We start from the raw sequence: 17292 nt of genomic DNA, 5'->3' as shown, positions 1-17292 counted from the left end.
CCATCACCAGTCACACCCACAACTGGGCATTGTTTTTGCTTTAGCTCCATCTCTTCATTCTTTCTGGAATTATTTCTCCATTCTTCTCCAGTAGCACATTGGGTACCTACAGACCTGGGGAGTTCATCTTTCGGTGTCATATCTTTTTTTCACACTGTGAATGAAACATGGATCACAGCATTGTCTAACTCAAAGAAACTATGAGCCATGACATGTAGGGTCATCCAAGACAATGGGTCATGGTGGAGAGCTGACAAAATGTGGCCCACTGGAGAAGGGAATGGCAAACCATTTCAGTATTCTTGCCTTGAGAACCCCATGAACGGTATGAAAAGAAGAGCACCTGTCCTTCTCTTCTTCCTTCCCTCTCCCTCCTCCCTATATATTCTTGCTCTAGCTCTGGCATTCAGTAATTGTTTGAATTCATAAGCAGAGCTAAGGATGTGAATTCTATGGTTTCTGCTAATGACCTAATGCCAGGATCCAGTTCCTTGCGCTGTGAGGAAGGAAGTCAGGACAGGAATGGGGATGGAATTGCTGATGGGGAGGTAGGGATGTAGGAGTGAACTCTGGTTTGAGACCCAGCAAAAATGAATCACCTGTCCTGGATCTTTTCTCATCATCTGGGACTGGGCAGAGGAAAGCAAGGGAAATGGGTGGAGATATGAATAAAAACATTCATTTATTTTTAAATTAATCTTCACAAACAATTAAACAGATAAGTAATTGGACATAAAATCCCAATTATGTCCCTTGAATTCAGTGCTTCCCACACCTCAGCTGTGGGAATACTAGTGGCCTGACTTCTGCAGTGAGATCTTTCAAGTTGACTGATTTGATAACAACCCGCGTTTTAAACGTAGCTTCTCCACCAATTCCTAGCTTTGTGATTTGGGCAAGTCCTTTCTCTGTGCATTTTGTTTTCTCACCTGTGAAATGGGATAACAATGTACTTATCTCATGGGGTTATTGTGAGGATTAAGCGAGTTAGTGTTTATAAAGCAGTTGGAAGGGTGCCTGGCTCATGGAAAGCGCTGTTTGTCAAATAGAATGAGTAAATAAATACTTCTGAGCAATAACAGCTGTGAAGTGGTGACTTGGTGAGTTAGATTTTCTCACGTACATTAAAACAGAGAACTAACTTGAGTTCCCTGGCTGTCTGATAGTTAGGAGTTGGTGCTGTCACTGCTGAGGCACTGAGTTCAATCCCTGCTCAGGAAACTAAGATCCCACCAGCTGCCAGCTCGGCCAAAATAAAAAAAGAAAAACCAACTAGAGAAAGCTAGGAACTGTTACTATAAAATTGTCTTTCATACTGCCAATGGGAAATTGTCCCAGGTGAATCTTCCACATTCTCTTGGTGCAAGTTCATTTTCCATGGTTTATTTCAATTCCAGTTGCAGCCCATACTCTCTTCCTGGGGGCAGTGTCATTGGATCCGTATCAGCCTCTTTGTCACCATGGCTTTGCCAGGGCACCTCTGCCATGAGATGCCAGAGCTGTTTGGATCCCATGCTCACTGTGGCCTGGCTCCTCCGTGGGAAGGCGCTATTCCCAAGGAGGCACCGAAGCAGGTGGGCCATCTGTGTTGGGGACCTTTCCCAGGAGTACCTACTCTAGACCTCAGGATTCCATGTTCTGTCCCAACCGAGCTCCTCATTTCAACCTTCTACTTTTTATGAACCTGGGAGAAAAGGGAGCCTGGGAGTTGGGAAGGGAACAGGATAATTCTGAGGCCTGGGCAGGTTGCCTTCAATTTACCCTCTGGGCGCCTCCTATTTGATCGGCTTCAGGACTTCAATTTGCTTGTTGTTTGAGGTTAACCACCTTCTTTAATGAAGCTGGGGATGGAGAGAGCAGGTGGGGAGAGAAACCCCTGAAGGTGTGAGGGTGCGAGGGCTTCTCTTGGAGGCCCCCCGGTGGCTGTTGGACTGTGAAGCAAGAGACGGTGCCTGCCAGCCCCCAACTTGTCCTCCCAGGTGTGATCCACGGAGGCACATCCTGACTCTCCTGGAGTGGGGAGGGGAGAAGGTCCTCTATCTTCTGGAAGCTCTGCCCAGTTGCACCAGGAAGATTCAGGGAAGACGTCCCACCAGACCAGGGTGGGCAGAGCGGTTGAGGAGGATTCTGAGGGGATGGGAATGTCTGTGTTGCTCAGACCCGGGTGGGAGTCTAGGTGGCCAGTCACACAGTGAGTCCTCAGGCTCTGCTGGGGCTTCAAGTCAGGAACTCAGAGTGGACGAGGGGACATCCGGGCTGCCTTCCTCAATCCGCAGCTGGAGGTCTGAGGCCCTGGTGTACAGGAGAGTCAGTTTCCACACTCAGGTCTATGTGTCCTGGTGTCTGTGTGTGTGTGGAGGGAGGAGAGAGCTGCCTCTTCCATCAGACCAGGGGCTCCCACGGCAGGGCGGTATTTCATCGGAAGATAGGGGCTTTCTGAGGGCAGAAGCGGTGCTGCCTCAGTGATCCATTCCTGATTCCAGAGGGTGCTCACCGGCCCTGAGGCCCCCCACCAGCCATTCTCTGCCTGCCCACTCCCTTCCCCCCGCCCCCTTCCTCCCAGCACACACACCATCAAGAGACTCCTTTGAAGTGCTGAGTGTGTTGTTCCTAGGACAGAGTAAACAGGCAGGCAGATCCGGGTGTGGAGCCCTGGTAATGAGGCTTTTCCGGGGAGAGGGGGCTCCCCTGGAGTGGGGCTCCCATCAGATAAGCAGTCCTTCATGGCTTTCCACTTACTATTCTAATGAGGGACGCTGCTGAGGGACAGGTGGGTCCAGGTCCCACGTGGCGCCTGCCTTCTCACCTTGGCTGAGTTGAGCCCTGGGGCTGTACGACCTCTGGGATCCCATGATGTCCTGTGTCCAAGAAGGCCTTTGGACAGTTCCTCTCACCTCCAAATGGAGGCAGGGACTGTGGTTGCCTTTCTTACCCCATGTAGAGCCTCAGCCATACTGTTCGAAAAGGCTTTGGGTCAGACGCCGGGAAGAACCTCCCAGGTCACAGAGGTACATGACAAAAAACCTACCAGGTTCGGGTCCGCGGGGAGGTAGAATTAGAGAGTCAATCCGCTGCTTCAGGTTTTGGAGGGCCACCCTGCTGTTTGTGGCACTGGGTGATGTATGGGACAGGCAGGCAGTTGACAGCAGAGGGAAGGAGGCACCCGCATTAGCACCAAAAAAGACCCGAGGGTCATATACACACAGGAAAAGGAAGCCGTTGGTCCTCTTCTGGCTTATTTTCCTCTCCCAGACATAAAAATCAGGTTCTGTGAAAACACTGGGGAGAAAAAGGTCAATAGTGTGGTGAGCTGAGGCCTGGCACCTGCAGCAACGATTAGCAGAGGTGTCCCCTTCAGACCTTGATGCTGGGAAAGATGGAATGCAAAAGAAGAGGGTGGCAGAGGATGACTTGGCTGGATGGCATCACCGATTTAATGGACATGAACTTGGGTGAACTCCAGGAGATGGTGAGGGACAGGGAGGGCTGGTGTGATGCAGTCCATGGGGTCGCAAAGAGTAGGACCAGACAGCAACTAAACCACCCTCCCCTCGAAGGACACCTAAAGGTCATTCTACTGGCTCCTCCGGGAGGACTGACCGGAGGTCGCCCCAGGCATGCTTCTGCCTCCAGACTGACTGCTCTGTTGTTCCACCAAGAGGCTGCCCCACACTCCCCCTTACTGAGCCGTCTCAGACAAGTGGTTGCCTCAGTTTCCCCATCTGTAAAGTGAGGATAAGAGAGTGGGAGAAGGGATGACATAGTCCCCATAAAGCTCTTGACACAGAATCTGGCATTCACTGGGTTTCTCCAAAGGCCCCTTTCGAGTGCCCTCCTGGAGGTTCTTTCTGCTGTCTGCCTGCTACCCCTCCCTGGCGTATGGAGTACGACACGGTGTCCCCTTCCCAGCCTACGTGGGGACACAGGGTAGGGGGCATGTTGGTCCTTTCTGCCCTCAGTTTCTCTTTCTTAAATGTGGCTCCCCCCCCTCCCCCCACTACCCACGGCGCCCCCCTCCCAGGCCTACATGGTGAGATAATGTCTAAGAGATACTTGGAGTTACTTGGAGGAAGAGGCCAGACAGTGAGTGACCAGAGGTGATTATCTGGCGTGACTAAAGCAGCGGTTTCCCTCCCCCCCCAGCCCAGGCAGAAGGGAGGGGGACATCCGAGGTCACGCTCCAGAAGGAACTTCCCAAGAAGGGCTAGACCTGGGGAAGCCGACCTTGGGATAGGGGATACTCATCCCTTTTGGGAGGGGTTTTGAGGCAGGGGGCTGGCCAAAATGGCTCCATTCTCCCCTTGAACAACCACCTTATCTCCAGCTCTCAGCCTGTTTCCTCCATGGATGACACTGTTCACCCTGGCCCTTGGCTCCTGCCCTTCTCCTCTCTACCTCTCAAGGGGACCTGGCTCCCTCCTAGGACCTCCTCCTCATCCTGCCCAGGGTCCCCACTATGGCAGTCCAAGTTCAGACGCCTGAGCAGCAGAGCTTCCTCTGCAGGAGGAAGATCCATGTTCCTCTCTCCCTTCATCTCCTCTGCCCGCCCCAACCCCAGAGGCCTGCAGAGGACCCGAAGGCTGCCCACTGAGAGTGGGGTTGGGCAGGACTCCCATCCGCTCCCCCAGCCTCCTGTCCGTGGAGTGAGCCAGCAGGCAGGAGGGCTGCAGTTCCCGCCCAGACCTCTGGGTGCTGCCCAACTGCTGTGGTTGGCCCTCCCCTGAAGGACCTGGCAGGTACTCACCTTCACTCCAACCTTCCTCCTGCCCCCCCAAAAGGGGACGCCTTCATTTGGAAAAGAGAAGCAGTCACTAATATGAAATATTTTCATAAACATCATCTCTTTGATCCTAGTTATTAGTATGGCCGACTCCCATTTTACACATGGGAAAACTGAGGCACAGCGAGGCAAGTGGCTCACCCTGGGTCCCACTGAAGCGTGAGGAATCCTGACAAAGCCTTGGGAAGACAAGAATGAGCCTGCAGAGCCAGGCAGCCTCCAATGCCTGTGTGTGGGAAGCAGATACTCTGGCTTGCTCTGGTCTCCCAGTGCCGCAGAAAGGAGAGAGGAGGGTGTGCCTAGGGGACTGATCCCAGTTGGGGGGTTCCAGTCTAGCCTTTGCTGTGGTCTTACTGCTAAATACATACTTAGATATACAGAATTTCTGTAAGCAGTACCGAAGTCTGTAGAATACAATGCGTGCCATAAACCCATCGGGTAACTCTGGTTAACGGTGGTGTGTTTCCAGAACTTTGTAGCATTAAAAAAATTTTTTTCAACACAAATGGGACTTTATTAACAAACAGTAAAGAACAAACAGTTCCCTGATTGGGTTTTCCATCATTCCTATCTCCATACACAAACAGCGATCTTTCAAACAGAGCGCCCACTGTGGACGAAATCTAACTTGGTGAACCTTTCTTGTCCGGAGGCATTGGGCAGTCCCATCACAGGTAACAATCATCAAGGATGTCGGTCCCTTCACGTTGGTGGGAACATACTGCTACAAAGCATTCGCTCCAGCCTGGGGTTCCTGAGAGATGCTCCTGAACGTGCTGTGTATGCATCACCATCCCTAGAGGAAGGCATCCTGGTCTCCTCCTTGGTGGTTTGATCCTGGGAGCAGGGTCTGCCTTTCAGGCAAGTCTGACCCAAATCCCGGTGGATGGATTGATCTGTTTCCTCCTTGCATCTCCTGGGCAGGGTCTTCCTTGGCAGCCTGGCTCCCAGCTGGCTGGGGGCTAGGGCAGGCTCTGTTCCCCTATACAGCAGAGTGAGTGCACCGGCAGGAAAGAGCATTCCTTTCCTCTCCTTGTTGGAAGCTTCTTGCAGAAAAGAGGAGAAAGACCAAGGAAAGTCTGAGGAATCACTCCTGGTGTGTTCACTGAGAGCTGGGGTTGGTGGGCCCACGAGGCACCTTTTCACCTGCCAGTCTTCATGTCTGGGAAGTGCACAGAAGTCCTTTTAAGGCTAGAAATTTCAAAGCACTTCTCAGATACATACAAAAGCTTCTCTTGGGAGATGGGGTGGGGGGTGCTGACTGTCGCTTCCACAGTGGGGAGGTGGAAGGAAGCAGACCCAGGTATCCCTCTCTCCTTAGTTGTTTCTGGCGTTGGCTCCTGCCCCACCCCCTCTGGTCCAGCTGGAAGATTGGAGTCATCCTGTATGGTGTGTCTGTCTGAACACTCACCTGGCAACTTAGAATACGTGGCTCCTTGGGACTAAGCAGGTCAGAGGAGTCAGCATTAACCCTTCACATGTTAACCTGATCCACAGGTCTGTGAATTCTCAGCCAAAAACCTGCCGATAGATCTAATCAAAGGCAGAACCTTCGTGACAATGCCCAACTCCTTCCGGAGGCTGTTGCTAATTTCACTCTTCGCACCCAGCACTCATTCACACAGCAAGCTCTTACTGCACACCTAGGTGCTGAGATCCAGTCTCATGTATGAGTTGTGTGTGTGTGCCCCAGAGACCACGCTCTCATGATGTGATAAGCGCTTTGACTGGAGAAGCTGCAACAGGAGAAATCAATGATTAGAAACTCACTCACTGATGTGCTATTAGCTCAATTATCCCTAATTGACACTGTTCCTGGCTCTCTAACAAGCCAGGGGAAGTCCCAGGTGGAAGAGCCAAAGCGCTGGCTGGTTTTCCCCAGGGAGCCAGAAGGCTGGATTTGAACTGCAGACCATCTGACTGCAAAGCCCTTGCTCTTTGCATCCTTCTACTGTAGGCAACAAGGCCAGCGGGTGGAGACAGTCAGGACCTTGTGAATGGTGCATAGGTGGGTGAATGATTAACTGCCTGAACACCTTGGATCACAAGCGTCTGTTTCATATGAGCCTCTCTTGATGGCACAGATTATGTCTTATCTGTGCCATAAGTCTGTTTGAGTCCCAGACTGGGACTGGAGCCTGGTGTATAAGTGAACGTGTGAATGGATGATGAAGCCATCAGTGAGTTCCACTTTGGTAGGAACATATCAGTGGGATATCAGACTACAGAGCCAGAGGCCCCTTCCCCTCCAGGAGTCACAGCACCTTCAGGAAATGTCACTCTTGTCTGGATGGGGCAGTGCTATGATGAGGCAGAGAGAAGACTGGCCCATCCTGAAAGCCGTTGTGGGAAAGCTGGGCAAGTATGCTTCTGGGTCTCCAGGGAATCTTAAATGATCATCTGTTCATCCTCCAGCCTTACCCCTCCTGTGCCCCTCAGGCAAGCGAGCAGGACCTCTTCTGAGATGACCACTTAGTTGCTGACAACAGAGATTATTAAGTGAATATCAAGTGAAAGGACAGAGACACTGGGAAAAGGTCTTTCTTACTCAGGTCACTTGTCATGGGGAAATTTCTGCTCCAGTCACACTGTTCTCCCTGGGACAACAGAAGGCTTGAAGGCTACGGCCTACCTACTCTGAGTTCCCCCAAGTTCCACTCTCTAGGAACTGCTCATTGGGCTGGTCCTTTGCAGAAAGTTTTAAACTTCTCGGAATCACTGATGGACTTGGGGGTGGAGACCTTGATGGGGAAAGCATATAAAATACAGGTTTCTGGTCCAGTGAATTTCAGTGGGGAGATTGTGGGAACATTTTGAACAAGTGCTCCTTGATTCTGAGGCGGGTGGGTGATCTGTGGCCTACATTCAGGAAAGGACCTTGAGCAGAAATTTGGTCTTTTTCACTCCAAGAGGGGCTGGGCTGGAAACCTCGGGCGCTTGGCCATGGTCCATTAAAGCCCCCCCCACCCCACACACACACTGGGACTGCTCTGCACCAGCATCACAACAGGCCTGAGGAAGGAAGGAGGCGGGGCTCCCAACAGCCCAGACAGGGCTTGACATGTCCCTGGGCCAATCTGGGGACTTCACTTTGGTCACCAGTTTCCCTCTCTGGGTCTACAGTAAATCTTTTGCTGTGAAGGATATTCTTAAAGAGGTAGTGCCAGGGGCTGGAGTTTTTCTTAGGTCTAATATGGCCCAGGGAGTGGCAGTGATCCATGAGGACAGTAGGACAGCCCCCCTACCCCTCGGTAAGGAAGGAGGAGTTGGTGAGGAGCCAGTCATCTCATCCTCAGGTTGCACTTCCTGGGTTCATCCCAGGCTGAAAGCCATTCTCTCCTTTTCTTCTTAGAGAATACTTCACTCCTCTCTCACCACTATCCAGTTCATTCAGCGGGGAAGTTCTTGATGTCTATCCTCAAGCTCTCCTGCTTATAAGCAGGACATCTCCCCTGTCAGGCCGGGAGAGGGAAAGCCATCTAACCCTCATCCCATCCTGCTTTTGAATCTATTAAAATTGCCCCCACCATCCCATCAAGCCATGTTCCTCACAGGCGAGAAGGTCCTCTCATGCCCTCCCTGGTCCACAAGTGTGGAAAGGAGGAAAGCTCCAGTTCCTGTGACCCCCCTCTCCTGAATCCTCGAACTCCAGACTGGTGTGTATTGGGGATGGGGGGAGCAGGAAGACCAGTTTTTCCAGCCCTGAGACCAGCCTGCCCCTGGGGGTGCATGCGAGCCCAGTAGGACGGCAGCCTGGGCCTCTGTGGAATGTGGCCCATCCGGCTCTTGCTGCCTAAGTAAGGGAGGTCGGTGTAGCTGGAGTCCAGGGCTGGCTGGTCCAGAGACATCCCCTCCCACTCAGGCCAGGAATGAGTGCCAACAGCATCCCTCCCAGCAGCCTTTCAGATCCTATTCCATTTGGCCAGGCCATTCCCCCTTCCCTTCCCCCTGGTTGGGGGAGGTGCTCAGATTGGCCTGCTCTGCCCTCCCACATTACCTTCTCCAGCCCCTGCCTCCTTACTCTCCCTGTGTGTAGGAGGGCTTCTCTTCTCGGATTGAGGGGTCACTGCTCCCTCCAGGTTACAGGCTCCCCAGGCTCAGGGACCCTGACTGTCTCAGTCACTGCCTATACTTAGAACCTGGCAATCAGCGTTCAGTAAATAAAGCCCATTTCCTTGCCAAACTGCTGAATTAAATGCATGGAGATGAATACACTCTGTAGAGGCAGAGGTTGGCTGAGAAGCCAGGCTTCCCCCACCTGACGCTAACATGGCTCATTGGTACCCAGCCTGTCCTAGCCAGTGTGGGGCCTGGAAAGAGCCAGGGTGAGGTGCTCTCCCCGCTCCCCTGTTTGCTGATCTCATCTCTCTATCCCCTTACACCCTGTTGTATTCCCCCAGCGCTCCCCGCTCCTAACCCTCTTTGTCTCCATCCTATCTCTGGCCCAGGATACACAGAACCACTTCCCTCCGTTTATTCCCCCTGCTCCGGGAAGCTTTCTCCTCCTTGAGGCCTTCCTGGAACTTGATTGGCTAAGACTCTCTCTCTGGTGGCCTTTTCTCCCTCTGTGAGTCTTCACCATATGTAGCCCATGGCCATGTGCCCCCACCGACCATTCCTCCCTCTGCCTGGGGCCTTGGAGGCCCTTCTGGTAGATAGCAGGGTCAGTCTGAATCCTGAGGGTTGTTACTCTGAGATGAGCTGCAGGTGGAATGGCAGTGCCGGGGCAAACACTGATTTGCACAAGGCCAGAACCCACTCAGCTGCAGAAGTCCAGAGTGGCATATGTGGTTCTCCATGTGGTCTCCCCGAGTCCTGTTAATACTCATAGCAATGACACCTGCCATTTATTGAGCACTTACTCTATGCCAGGCTCTAAGAACTTTTACATGGTATTTCATCTACTTCTCACAACAGCCTTATGGTATGTACTATTATTATTTCCATTTTACTGATCAGCAAGCTGAGGCTATTAGCTTCCTACAGGAGGGAAAAAAACCTTAGCCTTTTTTAAGCCCTTGCCCTAGATGGTCCTGAGCACCTGGTACTGAGCATAGGAAAGTGCAGATGTTCATCTGACATATAGTCTGGTTAGGCGGCGGAGGGCGCCATGAGAGGGTGTGTCTAGGACTTCTGTCTCAGGTTCAAGGGCCCCATGGTCCAGAGGAGCTGGTGCCAGCCTGAGGACTGTCCTACTCTGTGTTCATTTCCTCAGAATTTCAGACAAAGGATACACAGCAGGAAGTATTTTTGGACAAAGCTAAGTGTAGCCTCTGAGGCCCTGGACCTCATCTCTGTCCCTCTGTAGCCAAGAGCTCGGTGGGTGTGCACGTGGGTGAATGGGTGTGTGGAGGCTCAGGGCGCTGGGGTGGGAGGATAGCGAGGATGACCTGCCAGGCCCTCTGTGCCTCGAATCCTGGATCTTGTGTCTCAGGTCTTTCTCGGGAGGCCCTGGGGGAGTCTCTGATGGGTGGAGCTGCTGTCAGGTCTGTGTCGTGATGTTCTGGGCAGAGGGCGGGGTGCAGTGCAAGCCCTGACCTGGTTGGGCAGGTTGGCCCACCCTGAGTGGCACCTGTGACCAGGCGCCAACCCCACCTACCGCCCTTTGAAGTCATCCAGCCTGCATTTAAGGCCCAGCCCCTCTTCTGGGTCAACTCCCTGAAAAGAATTGGGGTCCTCTTAGGAGAAAGCTCCTCTTGCCTGCGGCCAGCTCCAGCGAGGGAGGGGGAGACTTGCAGGCCTGGGCCTGGCTGGAGGAGGTGTTAGCCTCCTTGGATGGGTCTCTGCAGGGACCGGCAGGGGCCAAGGCAGAAGGGGCCATGTGAGGGGAGGCTGAGGCAGAGGGAGGGGATTGGTGGTGGGGGTGGTAATGAACGGAGAAGGCTTAAAGTAGGGGAAAGCTCAGTGAGGGGCAGGGGATTCTGCCAGCAGAGATGGGGGCCTGTGGAGGAGGCAACCCTCTCCCAGGCTCAACCCATGGAAAAGTCCTCTCCAGCAGGCATTGGGGTAGTTTAGTCTCCCACACCCTACCCCATGCATTGCTCTGCACTTGGCATTTCTGTCTTACATAAGGTACCCCCTTGCACACCACCCCAACCCCCACCAGCACCTTCACTTGGGTAGATCTTCGTTCCTCCCCAGGGAGCCAGCATCTGTTTGTGCAGCCACTGGGCGCTGGGTTAGCACGAAAAGCCACCCCAACTTCTGGCCCCACTGGGCACGTGCAGGCCCTGGCACTATCCCATTCCAAAAACCGGGGTCCCTCTCTCCAGCACGGCCCAGCGGCTCCTGCCCGACCTCTCCCCCGGCCCCGCCCTGCTCGGAGCAGACCTCTAATCCGCCAGGAACCTCCTCAGAAAACCATTAGGCAGCCAGGCCCTGCGGGCCTCCGACAGGCCCTCTCCCCCACCCTCCACCTCCCACTTCCCACCTCCCGTCTCCGCCACGCCCACCCTGCAGTTCTGGGCGCAGGCCCCAAGCGGACCCCTCGTTTTTGCTCCACTGCTGCAGGCGGCTCTGTCCTTAGACCCGGCCGGGCCTGAGGCTGGCCCCGTGCCTTCTGGCCCTCATGCCAGCCTCTTCCCGGGGGCCCCCAACTCGCCAGGGAACGCTGGAGGAGGGAGCTTACCCTTACATCTAGGCTCCCAGGCTCTGCATGTCCTCCCCCAGTCCTGCCAGTCTGGGGGTGGCCGGGGACGCGCTGTGGGCCGGGCAGTGGCAGGGCTGGCCGAGGGCCCCTCCCGAGTTGGGCTCACTCCACCCCGCCTTCGAATCCCAGGATCGTGCTGTCTAGGCCACACCCGACCCCAGCCTTCTTCCTCTCTGCTCCTGGCCGCCCCTTTCCCAGCCCTGAGCCTCTCCTCCTCCTCCAAGTCTGCCCAGAAGGCTGCACCTCCTCTCCTGGGGCCCACGCTGCAGTGATGGAAGCGATGGAAGTGCCTCACGTTCAGCCCTAGTCACGGGGACTTGGCTTTGGTTCTGGTCTTGGGCGAGTCGCCTGACCTCTCCGAGACTGTTTGCTCAGCCAAAATAGGGCTATTAACCCCACCTGTCGCATTCGGGTGGTAGATGAGAGCCTGGCCCAGTAACTGGTGAATTTATGGTAGAGCCGCGAAGGGCTGGGACCTGTCTCTGCCTTCAAACTGGTCAGGAATTGTCACCTTCAAGCTTTAGCCACCCCCAGGGCCCACTGTGAGAGTGGGGAGGACCGTGGGGACCCATTTGTCTCCAGGTCATACCAGACATTGAAAGCAGGTGCTTCCCCTTCTGTCCTCAACTGGCCAAGACAAAGAAAGGCCTTGTGTGGGGTTGGTGATGATGGGCTTCTCAGCATGGGAGGGAGGGAAAGGGCATCCTCCTTTCCAGAGCTCTAGGTTGAGGGGACTCCAGGCTGGGAGGGGCAGTGGGGACTCCCAGTGAGAGGCAGGAGACCCCTCATGGGGCCTCGTCCATGGCCCTTTCTTTACTCAGGGCCCCAGCCAGGAAGAGAAGTGGCTCCGTTTGGTCACGGTCATCGCCGTCTCAGCTCTGTGATCACTTAGCAGCGTTGCATGGGGGGAGGGGCTCAGTCCCCCTCCCAGGCCCAGGTGGCCACAGAAGAGACATCTTGCTGATTTCTTCCAAATCACACCCTCAAAAGTTGGATAACAGGTGCTTAAAGAAGATGAAGAATTAGTGATTCTTCATTAGCAGGCTGAATTTTTGGAGTGTCGGGAGTAAACCATTTTCTAATCGAGATGGATGACACAAATGGCAACAGAAGTGTTTATTGCATGAAGTAATATATGTAATTTTGGCTGCATTTTGTTTTTCTCCTCATGAAATTCCAGTCCCTTTCAGTCAGGCTGTTGGTGTGTGTTTAATATTAACAGTTCCCATTAGTATCGCTCACGCTGTTCCAGAGACGGGGCAGCACTTTACCGGCTTTACCTTGGTTTACTTCCCACATCTCCACTATTCATTTATTCAAGATTCAGTCAAGGAAACATTTATTGAGCATCTACTATCTGCCAGGCATTATTTTGGATACTGGGGATGGGGATACAGTGAATTAAAACAAGAAGTCAGATTAAAAACTCTGCCCTCTTGGCACTTACATTCTAAAGAGGGAGGGAAAAAATAAACAAGGAAGAAAACAGATATATAATGTCAGGTAAGTGCTCTGAAGAAAACTGGAGCAACATGAGGGGACAGAGAATGGTGGGATGGGCCTCCTGGAGAGAGCCAGCCGTTTGAATATTGGGGACCCAGCAATGGAGGCAAGAGGAACAGCAAGTTTAAGGGCCCTGAGTTGGGTGTTTGCTTGGCATGTGGTGCAGCAAGAAGGCCAGTGTGTGGGAGCAGAGAGGACTCAGGGACTGAGTGGGGCGGCAGGAGGCTGGATGGGGTGAGGGGCACAGCAGGAGAGGAGTCTGTGGGGAAGTACTATTATCAAGTCCAGGTTACATGGGGAAACGAGTCTGGAGAGATTCAGTAGTGAGTGCCGAGACTGGATACAAACCAGGCTGCCTCCACGGAAACCTGAGTGCTGACTCACGGCGCTCTCCTGTGGCACAGTGTGGGGTCTTCCCTCTGTACAGGGGCAGGACCAGGGCTGGGTCACCACCTTTGGTTTCCTGAGGCTCTGGTACTTTAAGATTTGTTAAGTGATGAAAAAAGGAAGGCAGGCTTCCCACATCATGCTCATCCCCACATTTGAGTGTTGTGTGGGCAGGAACCGTGCTTTATCTGCAGCCTGGTACCTTGCATGAATCCGGGCATATGGTAGTGGTTCAATAGATGTTAGTGGAATGAATGGAAGAATACTAGTTTTGAAGTAAAGAGACTGATTTTTTAGTGAAGCCTATGGTTTCTCTAAGGAGATTAAGATTCGTGCTGTAGGAAGATTCTCAGAGAGCAAAATTCAACTCCACCAGTTTGCAGATAAGGAAACTGAGGCGTGGAGTGACGGAAGAGGAAGAACGCTGTTGTGTGTGAGGGTGTCAGAGAGACTGCTGGGATGGGAGGATGTGCTTCGCTGCTCCCCCAGAATTGGAACTGCCAAGGGCTCTTCTCTGGATCAGAGCAAAGATTTGGCTTGGCTGGAATTGGGAATGGTGAGCCTTGGGGGAAATCCCACTGCAGAAAAATTTGAGATAAATGGGGCATGTTTGGGACTTACGGCTGGAGAACTTGGTCTCAGATAAGGTCAGTTTAGCAACGGAAGGAAAGAAAATAATGTTCTGTTCAGCCTCAAGGATCAGGGGCCAGAATTTCCTGCAACATTCTCTGACTGCTTGTTCACTGGCTTCATCCAAATCTCCTCCTCCCTGTTCCCTCAGCCTGAACCTCTCTGGCAGAGGCACTGATATGCCCTGTACTACATGGGCTGTGCCAGGAGATACCCAGACATTGCATGTCTTTCTGATATGTCTATTTGACCTAAAGATTTTTCGAGAAAAAAATAATTCAATTATATATTTTAGAGCATCCTTTTTATTTTTTTTTTACTTTTTATTGGCCACACAGCTTGTGGGATTTTAGTTCTTCAACCAGGGATGGAACCCCGGATCCTCAGCAGTGAGAGCGTGGAGTCCTAACCACTGGACTGCCCAGGAATTCCCAAGAGCATGCTTTTTATATGAAAGCAAACTTGGACATAATATAGAGTAAAACGTGCATGTACATATGTACCGATCTATTACAAGTAAACCAGAGGCCAGAAATCAAAGTGTTTATGAGTGAGTTGTTCTGAATGGCCTTCCCACTGGCCGGTGGACCCTGCTCTTACAGATCCCCCACAGGGAACTTTGAGAAATACTGTTTGCCCATAACCACCATATTTCCTCTCTGTCATTTGTGATAGGGCCCACTTCAGAATGGGGGCAAGTCAGTTACAGTGAGGAAGGACTGTCTAGAGAGGACCAGAGCCCAGGCAAAGGGCATAGGTCCCACCTGAGGTGACAAGCTGGCAGAACCATCCCAGGACAGGATCTGAAAGGCGGGAGTGTTGGTTTCTAGGCAAAGGTGTTTGGAGCTCACTTCCTGGGGGCGGCAGAAGAGGATGAGTGTGTGTCCACAGGGGCTGGGAGGTGGCAGGTTTCAGCAAGAGGAGGCCTGAGCCACCGGCCCAGGCTGGTTCTGGCACCCCTTGCTCCTCCCAAGACCTGCTGCAGATTCAGTCTACACACAACCACCACCCGCCACTGGGAGATGGAGGCCCAGGTGCCAGGCAGAGGGGCAACAGGGAGGAGGGTTCAGAGGGAGGTCACTGGTTGAAAGCAGGGCAGGGACAGGGGAAGGATCCGTCCTGGAGACAGGGAGGGAGGGAAGGGCAGGTGGCCCAAACTGGGTCCTGGGTGGGGCAGGGAGGGCACTGAGGAAGTGGAACTTGTCTGGAGTTTTTTTAGTCTTGGGGAGAATATTTCTGAGAGAAGGCGTTTAATGAAGAAAGGATTTTCTGATCTCCAAGGTGGGAGGACTGGGCTGGGTGGGGGCAACAAGATGATAAAGGGAAGAAGAAGAGTCCTGTGGCATCTTGTTCCTTAGCTGTTTAAAGACAGAGTGGTATGGGCTGAAGGGAAGGCCCTCCTCTGTGCTGGGGAAGAGACAAAATAGCCTTTAGCAGACCAACACCTACTGAACTCTTGCTAAGTACCAGGTTCTGCTGGAAGGTCTTTACCTGGACTTACGCATCAAGCCTCACAATAACCCTAGGAGGCAGGGAGGCTCATTACCATCTATTTTACTGCTGAGGACCCTGGGACACAAGAGCTTAATCCCTGTTGGAAATCCAGATGGTGCCCCTGAATCTGTAAGGAAATCAAGCAAAAGACATAAACAGAGAGCTCTTCTGTCCATCTGCCCATCCATCCATGCATCCAAGGATACTTACCCAGTAGCTCTGTCTTCCAGGTACCATGAAGCCAAAGGCTTCTGTGATCTGCAACAGTCCTTACAGAATCCTCTGTGGTAGGTTTCCAACTTCATAGATGAGAAACCTGAGTCTCTAAGGGGGTTACATAATAGCTCCAAGTTATGTAATAATAGATCATGGTCACAGAGCAAGTAAGTAGCAGAACTAGAATTCATACCTGGGTCAGGGTGACTCTTTGGGTAGGAGCAAGAGCTCTTGGTCTGAGGGAAGATAAGGCCACAAGTCAACTAGGAACTGTGTGAGTGAGAAAACAGAAGGTAGAGAGAGTGTTTCTAAAAGAAACCAAAGGACTTTCCTGTATTACTTCCTGTTTGGGCTCTGCTCTCTGGAAGTCAGGTTGACAACCCTGCCAGGAGGGGGCGCTCCGTTTAGCTGGGAAGAACTAAGGAGGCAGGGGAGGTAGGGAGGAGTAGGAATTATCGATAAATAAAATTAAGTTGCTGATGGAGCAGGGTGGACTCTGATCAGTCCTATGCTCCTTTCTCCCCAGGATGCCCCCTGACTTCACCGACAGTGTTTGGCTGCCATCTTTGTCTATCTCCTAAGCCCCCTTCTTCCAACTCTGTCTTGTTCCTTCCTGCAGGAGCAGGCCACACCTGGTCCCACAGGTTATCACACCAGGTGACCTCCCTGCCTTCCAAGAACCTGGTGGCCCATCTCCCCCTCAGGGCTGGCCCCACCCCCCTGGTTTCCTGAGTGGAATTCCCCTCAAGGGGGTAGCACTGATTACAACAGGATTGGGCCTTGGAAACGTTGGGATTTGGGGTGAAAGTTGACCTAGGAAAGTTCTTAAGGGCCATGCCCAGGGGCTGCAATTGCTTAGCCTAGAGGAGGCCAGAGAAAAAGGAAGGAAAGGGGCCTGGGAATGGGAGCTGTCCTCTTCCCCAGAGCTAGCCGGGCTGGGGTGCCTGGATGCCCTTCATCTTCACCCCAGCCCTCAGGCAGGAAGCATGGGCCAGCAGCTGTACTACTCTTGGGCTGGGCATGGGAGGCCCCTGTCTTAGGCCTCAAGGTTACTAGCCCTGTTCTGGCCCTCTTCTAACTGGATCTCCCTTCTCAAGAGTGAGGACTCCATGAAACCAAGGGAAAGACTTGGCACAATCTCCTTTCTTTACCACAGAATGTCAGAATTCCCTGCCCAAGCAGCCCTGAGCTGCTGTCCAGGTCTACACAGTCTTTCCCCTTCACTCCCATCTTTCCTGGCCTGCACCCCCTGAAACTCCTAGGCCCCAGTGGCTGTTTGGGTGGGGGTGGGGTGATGGCAGGGGGGCAGGGGGAGGATGGACCCTAGATGGCGGGCTACAGCACCCAGAGCCGCATACATGGCTCCCTTTCCTGGTGCAGGGCAGGGAAGAGAGAGTGCCAGGGGCTGGGGCCTCCATTTATGTCCCTGCCCTGGCTGACCCCTCATCATTGCCGCATCCCACCTCCTAGAACCCCCAAACCCCATAGATACCCATCTCATTATTGCCCCTATTCTATCTCCTGGAGCCCACAAACCTCTGTAGAGACCCATCTCATTACACCTCTTGATCTGCATTGGAGAAGGAGAGGCCCAAGTGAAGTGGAAGGTGGGGAAGTTCTTCCCAGAGTCTCA

General features: G+C 53.0%; 2 long non-coding RNA genes across 5 annotated transcripts in view; one reads left to right on the top strand and one right to left on the bottom strand.

Moving 5' to 3' along the window:
* Positions 1-17292, top strand: part of LOC122694878 — a 61888-nt gene that overhangs the window by 23882 nt on the left and 20714 nt on the right. Inside the window, exon 5 of one of the 4 annotated variants that reach the window (XR_006341260.1) lies at positions 14288-14898. The exons of the other annotated variants lie outside the window; for them this stretch is intronic. This is a non-coding gene — a long non-coding RNA (uncharacterized LOC122694878). Of the gene's footprint in view, positions 1-14287; positions 14899-17292 lie in introns of those variants that run through there. 4 annotated transcript variants of the gene reach the window in all.
* On the bottom strand, positions 5413-11508 carry LOC122694880. Its single transcript, XR_006341263.1, has 3 exons — positions 11409-11508; positions 6192-6516; positions 5413-5942 (listed from the first exon to the last, which is right to left on the bottom strand). It is a non-coding gene; the product is annotated as an uncharacterized LOC122694880 (long non-coding RNA).

The sequence above is a fragment of the Cervus elaphus genome, chromosome 5, assembly GCF_910594005.1.
Source record: "Cervus elaphus chromosome 5, mCerEla1.1, whole genome shotgun sequence".
In the NCBI taxonomy this organism is placed as follows: Eukaryota; Metazoa; Chordata; class Mammalia; order Artiodactyla; family Cervidae; genus Cervus; species Cervus elaphus.
The sequence above is the reverse complement of the archived record's forward strand: the minus strand, read 5'-3'. Positions and strand labels throughout refer to the sequence as shown.